Source organism: Hyla sarda, chromosome 1 (genome assembly GCF_029499605.1).
Source record: "Hyla sarda isolate aHylSar1 chromosome 1, aHylSar1.hap1, whole genome shotgun sequence".
NCBI classification, from domain to species: domain Eukaryota; kingdom Metazoa; phylum Chordata; class Amphibia; order Anura; family Hylidae; genus Hyla; species Hyla sarda.
Genome location: NC_079189.1, coordinates 588,952,717 through 588,958,716, shown reverse-complemented (window position 1 = coordinate 588,958,716; position 6,000 = coordinate 588,952,717). Strand labels below are relative to the sequence as shown.

General features: G+C 43.1%; 1 long non-coding RNA gene across 3 annotated transcripts in view; it reads right to left on the bottom strand.

Moving 5' to 3' along the window:
- Window positions 1–1,887: 1,887 nt before the first annotated feature.
- Window positions 1,888–6,000, bottom strand: part of LOC130295344 (uncharacterized) — a 28,053-nt gene continuing 23,940 nt past the window's right edge. For all 3 annotated transcript variants that reach the window (XR_008848792.1, XR_008848795.1, XR_008848794.1), the window contains exon 3: window positions 1,888–2,719. This is a non-coding gene — a long non-coding RNA (uncharacterized LOC130295344). The remainder of the gene's footprint in view (window positions 2,720–6,000) is intronic.

The window sequence follows — 6,000 nt, the reverse complement described above, 5'->3', positions numbered from 1 at the left end:
ACACCCTATATCAACCCATTATCTGTGATCTGTTGATTTACATTGAGTCTGGGTGTTGACCCTTCACTCCCATTTTCTTCCTGGTCCCTCCAGTCCTGTTGGTATTTCTCTTTGTCCATGTGTCACAGAGATGACATCCCAGTAGGAAGCACATTATCATTACAGGTCATCACAATTCACTGTATGTGGGTCAGCATAGTGGCATTAATGTGGAGCTCAGTCCCATTAACTTTAATGGACCCAAGCTGCAATACCAGATGCAACCTATGGACAAATGAGGCGCTGTTGTGGCATTAAGCAATCATGTTTTTTTTTTTATATATATATCTATACAAACTTTTGGTGTCATATTTATAAAAAGAAAAATTTCTTTTGAAATACTGTAGTTTTATACACCGAGAACGTACAATAAAAGGTGACACTAACTATATACATTTGGGAGCAGGGGTAGACGTTATTTCATTATAGGGGGGGTTACTAGAGAAGTAACACTGCTGTTATAAAGATGAAGTCAGATGACACATATCACTAACAATAGGTGATGGGACAGCTCCCCGCCCTCTTCCTCTCTCTTCACAGGTCACAGAGCATGACCACTCACTCTTCTGGGGAAGTCAACAGGACATCCTGCTCAGGCAAGATGGCTGTCTCCATAATCATGTTTACAAAAATATCAAGGACCTTGTTGTCAGACTTTAGTTCAGTAATAAAAGAGAAAATCCTGTAAGTTGCAATTTTAATAAAAAATGTTACATTGTTTTTATAGAGAGAAAGAAGCATTTAGCTCTAGTGTCACTTTTGGATAAAAGATTCGTCACCGGTTGTAGATGGTTACTGGTAGAAGTTGTAGATGGTCACTGGTAGAAGTTGAAGATGGTCACTGGTAGAAGTTTTGGATGGTTACTGGTAGAAGTTGTAGATGGTTACTGGTAGAAGTTGTAGATGGTTACTGGTAGAAGTTGAAGATGGTCACTGGTAGAAGTTGTAGACGGTCACTGGTAGAAGTTGAAGATGGTCACTGGTAGAAGTTTTAGATGGTTACTGGTAGAAGTTGTAGATGGTTACTGGTAGAAGTTGTAGATAGTCACTGGTAGAAGTTGTAGATGTTCACTGGTAGAAGTTGTAGATGGTCACTGGTAAAAGTTATAGTTGATAACTTGTTGCAGATGGTCACTGGTAGAAGTTGTAGATGATCACTGTCAGGCCCAAGGCCTGATTATGGAAACATACATGTGTTTTATAATTGTATCTGTGTATAAGCTAAGACCTTGGGGTGAGGGTCATTCAGACTGTGTGTTTGTGTATTGCAGTCAATTGGGGTCTGGCTGTTTGGTATCTCCTTTGAAGTTATGCACCCTGGTCCCATCATATAATCAACCAGATAAGAGGGCCAGGAACAGAGATGCCCCCCTGGTGGGATCAGAGGGGGGGGGGGACTGGAGTTTCCCTCCAAAAAGGCAGATATATAAGTCCAGTGGTGACTCAATGGTTAACAACTTATCCCCTATCCTAAGGATAGGGGATAAGTTGCAGATCGCGGGGGATCCGACCGCTGGGGCCCCCCGTGATCTCCTGTATGGAGCCCCGACAGCCCACGGGAAGGGGGCGTGTCGACCTCCGCACGAAGCGGCGGCCGACACGCCCCCTCAATACAACTCTATGGCAGAGCCGAAGCGCTGCCTTCGGCAATCTCCGGCTCTGCCATTGAGATGTATTGAGGGGGCGTGTCGGCCGCCGCTGCGTGCGTGGGTCGACACCCGCTATCTGGCCGGAGAGCTGGGGCCCTGTACAGAGAGATCGCAGGGGGCCCCAGCGGTCGGACCCCCCGCAATCTCAAACTTATCCCCTATCCTTAGGATAGGGGATAAGTTTTTCACCACTGGACTACCCCTTTAACAATGCTAGACTCATATGTGAAAATTCGAGCACCAGTCTCACACAGTAGTATTAGAGCCTTCTTTACACCACACAAGCTGGAAGCAGAGAGGGGTGATCACTGTGATGTGTACTGTGAAAAAAAAAAAAAATGAATATTCGTAATTAAGAATATATAGTGCTATATTCGCGAATATTTGTGAATTCGCGAATATGCGATATTTGTGAATAAAATTTGCATTGCGAATATTCGCGAGCAACACTAGTCACTGATAGTAGTTGTAAATGGTCAGTGGTAGAAGTTGTAGATGGTCAGTGGTAGAAGTTGTAGATTGTCACTGGTAGAAGTTGTAGATGGTCACTGGTGGAAGTTGTAGATGGTCACTGGTAGAAGTTGTAGATGGTCACTGGTAGAAGTTGTAGATGGTCACTGGTAGAAGTTGTAGATGGTCACTAGTAGAAGTTGTAGATGGTCACTGGTAGAAGTTGTAGATGGTCACCGGTAGAAGTTGTAGATGGTCACTGGTAGAAGTTGTAGATGGTCACTGGTAGAAGTTGTAGATGGTCACCGTTAGAAGTTGTAGATGGTCACTGGTAGAAGTTGTAGATGGTCACTGGTAGAAGTTGTAGATGGTCACTGGTAGAAGTTGTAGATGGTCACTGGTAGAAGTTGTAGATGGTCACTGGTAGAAGTTGTAGATGTTCACTGGTAAAAGTTGTAGACGGTCACTGGTAGCCGTTGTAAACGGTCACTGGCAGAAGTTGAAGATGGTCACTGGTTGAAGTTGTAGATGGTCACTGGTAGAAGTTGTTGATGGTCACTGATAGTAGTTGTAGATGGTCACTGGTAGAAGTTGAAGATGGTCAAGTTAATGCAGAGTTATGTTATATATTGGCATATTTGTTTACAACTTAAAATTGTTTTTGCATAAATCTTTCAAGCATGAAAATATGAGCACAAACTGCTAATTAAATTTTTCTGACATCACCTCCTGGAAGCTGTGTCCACACTTGCCATTTTATTAGCGGTACTTTTGCGGTACATCGTGTTTTAACCGCAACCATCAGAAATCACAGAAAATTGGGCAATTTTCCAGTGATTATGTAAACTGCGGTAACACGTACCAGTTTTACCACAATTTAAGTCACTTTCTGTAACAACGCAGCAAAAATGCATGCAGTGCTGCTAATAAAGTGCCACAAACACAGCCTGAGCCATGTTAGAACCATAAACCTGCATGAGGTCTCTGAAGAATGCAATAATAATATCTTACAATCTCTTAACATATCATTTGCATTTTCCATCAGAATTTTTCAGGATTTTAAATTGGCACAAAAATATAAAATTTGGGGGCAAAATGGAAAAAAAGTAGTACGAAACTCTAACCATACATACTTTCTAAGCAACACGAGTGAGCTATAAAAATGTGGTTAGAAAAAAAAACAGTATAACACAGACCAAAATTTCTGTGTACTAAGACAGATCAGACCCAAAATGAAAAATTGAAGAAAAAAAATGCATAATAGCAATAATACACGGAGAGCAGCAGGTAGTTTACGGATGAGTACAAGGATTCTTCCACATGGAATAAGGCATCTACTGCAAACAATTCAAAGAAAACAACAAACCGGAAAGGAAGTTATTGTCGGTATTGATCTATTCCCATTGCAGCGGTGACTTTATGAAAGCTGGAGATAATCCGGAATTATCCCAGGTGTTTTTATGGGAATATATAAGATTTGTTAATCTGCTCATTCCTAAGTGACTAGAGAATAATCCGCTCAGCTAATGAGTACTTACCGCCAGAGAGAACGCAACAAAATTCTAGTGGTTTGTACAGTATAGATCATATATGAGCGATGGAGATGGACAGGCACTAATCTAATGTCCCTAAACATTGGACCACTACAACATAATGGGGGATGTGATAGCCTGGGGGGTGTAGGGTATGGGGAGTGTAGCTGTGCAGTAATTAAAGGGTGCTTGTTAACCCTTGCTATTCGTGATGCCAGGGTGGGGGTTTCCTCAATAACGCTTTTCCTACTGCCACCCTTCCCAAGAGCGATAGGGAGGTAGATAATAAGAATAGATTGTCCCCAAACAGAGAGTTTCTGAAACTGTATTAACTTTTACTGAAGGTTTTCTGCAAGCGTCAATATTACAACAGTCTCTGAGCATAACAACGGCTTTCCTTGGATATTGACAAAGGTTGGGACTTTAACATTTAGAGTCTTTTAGTACTAAATGTTGCTCTACTGGATTTAGGGGGTTTAGTTGCGGTCCAGTAGTCACGCTACCATTAGTGGGGATTTAGATTTGAACTCACGGTTTTGGTTTAGCTGAGGCCGACAGGTTTTTGAGGCCTAGCGTGTCTTTGAAAGTTGCGTAGCACCGTCCTGTTAGTCCGGCATCCACGAGAGCAGCAACCCAAGAGCGATAATTGGATGCAGCTCCCTTATATGGGCAGGGGCTGGACTAATGCTAATTGGTCCATACTGATGTCAGTCACCATTACAAAGATTTGTGGGTAACACATGACCCAAGGACCTTCAAAGGTCCTCCAACATACCATAGAGGTTACTAGCATGGTCACATGACCGAAGGTCCTGCGACGCTGAACAAGGTAAGTACTATACATTACTATAGAATATAGATAATTATTAAATATATACATTTATGATTATTAAAGATAGACTTGAGGAGAGGTGACTAGGGGCTGTCCCACCTGAGGAACCCTACCTGAACGTAGTTACTCTGACTTTGGAGACCTCTACACTAGGTACGGTATGCAATACGGTACCGGGACACCACAGGGACATTTATCATCGGATATAGAGGCTTTTTCTTGGCTTACATTTGGTGCATAGAAAGTCGCACATGCGCCTAGGCATTTTTGTTTTTGCGACTTTTTGCTGTAAGCAAAAACCTAGAAAGGAGCTTAAAAAAGTCAACTTAAGTTTTTACTTTGCAGTGGTCAGGGATTTATGAATTGTGAATGTGGCACAAAAGGTTGCAACCCCCTCGAAAAACGCACAAACGTACCTGGCTTACAAAACAGGGGTAACCGGGGAAATAATTGGCAATTAGCACTAGCTGTTCTTGAGGCTAAGTTAAGCCCTGGGTTGGTAATGGATTAAGTCTATAAGATGGCTTCCACTACGCAATATACAAAATGTGTGTCAAATGAGCACTGTCAGATTGCAAAACTTTTTATATGTTGTAAATCTTGGCAAAACATTAACCTTTCTAATAAACTTCATTAAAAAAATGATCTCCTTTTTATAGAAATCATGGCTTATAAAATCATGGCTTTGTCCAAGCTGGAGCACAGGCATGGACAAAGTCCAGTAAGTGAGGGTGGGCTACACTCCTCTGTGCTCTCTCCTGTCTGATAGTACTCCTCTGTGCTCTCTCCTGTCTGATAGCACTCCTCTGTGCTCTCTCCTGTCTGATAGCACTCCTCTGTGCTCTCTCCTGTCTGATAGCACTCCTCTGTGCTCTCTCCTGTCTGATAGCACTCCTCTGTGCTCTCTCCTGTCTGATAGTACTCCTCTGTGCTCTCTCCTGTCTGATAGCACTCCTCCGTGCTCTCTCCTGTCTGATAGCACTCCTCTGTGCTCTCTTTTGTCTGATAGTACTCCTCTGTGCTCTCTCCTGTCTGATAGTACTCCTCTGTGCTCTCTCCTGTCTGATAGCACTCCTCTGTGCTCCCTTCATCTGATAGCCCTCCTCTGTGCTCTCTCCTGTATGACAGGACTCCTCTTTGTTCTCTCCTGTCTGATAGCACTCCTCTGTGCTCTCTCCTCTCTGATAGTACTCCTCTGTGCTCTCTCCTATCTCATAGCTCTCCTCTGTGCTCTCTCCTGTCTGATAGGACTCATCTTTGCTCTCTCCTGTCTGATAGGACTCCTCTGTGCTCTCTCCTGTCTGATAGTACTCTTATATGCTCTCTCCTGTCTGATAGGTCTCCTCTGTGCTCTCTTCTGTCTGATAGCACTCCTCTGTGTTCTCTCCTGTCTGATAGTACTCCTCTGTGCTCTCTCCTGACTGATAGCACTTCTCTGTGCTCTCTCCTGTCTGATAGCACTCCTCTGTGCTCTCTCCTGTATGATAGGACTCCTCTG